The 423-nt window shown below is 51.8% G+C and overlaps 1 pseudogene; it reads right to left on the bottom strand.

Moving 5' to 3' along the window:
• Positions 1 to 423, bottom strand: part of LOC119594357 — a 5381-nt pseudogene that overhangs the window by 2260 nt on the left and 2698 nt on the right.

Genomic DNA, 423 nt, shown 5'->3' with positions numbered 1-423 from the left:
GCGTTCGCCTCTTCCCGCTTTTAAAGCCGCGAAACGGGAGTCCCGTGGGCGCCGACGGGCAGGATCGCCCATGGAATCATGCCTAGGACACGGCACTGTCTTGCGGCTGCTAGCTCATGGCACTGGCACCGCGGGAAGGCTCTAATTAATTTTCGTCCAAGTTTTCCTCCTCGCGACGGAGGGGGTGGAGAGCAGCCCGCGGCGGGTGCCGGTTAGTGATTATTCACGCCACTCCATACTCGGCTGCGATGCAAGGCGTTACGGTTTTTCAGTGTTTGATGTACTTTTGTGTAAATAAAGACGACAACAGATGCTCATGAGCGTCTTCTAATCACTATGACGCAGGGAAAGGAATTTTTCTTTGTGACCTTAAAGCTGGCATCACTGCTACTAGTTTTCTAATATGATACAGTACACTTTACA

Source organism: Penaeus monodon, chromosome 33 (genome assembly GCF_015228065.2).
Source record: "Penaeus monodon isolate SGIC_2016 chromosome 33, NSTDA_Pmon_1, whole genome shotgun sequence".
Classification (NCBI taxonomy): Eukaryota; Metazoa; Arthropoda; class Malacostraca; order Decapoda; family Penaeidae; genus Penaeus; species Penaeus monodon.
Note: the sequence above shows the minus strand (reverse complement) of the source record. Positions and strands in the feature narration are given on the sequence as shown.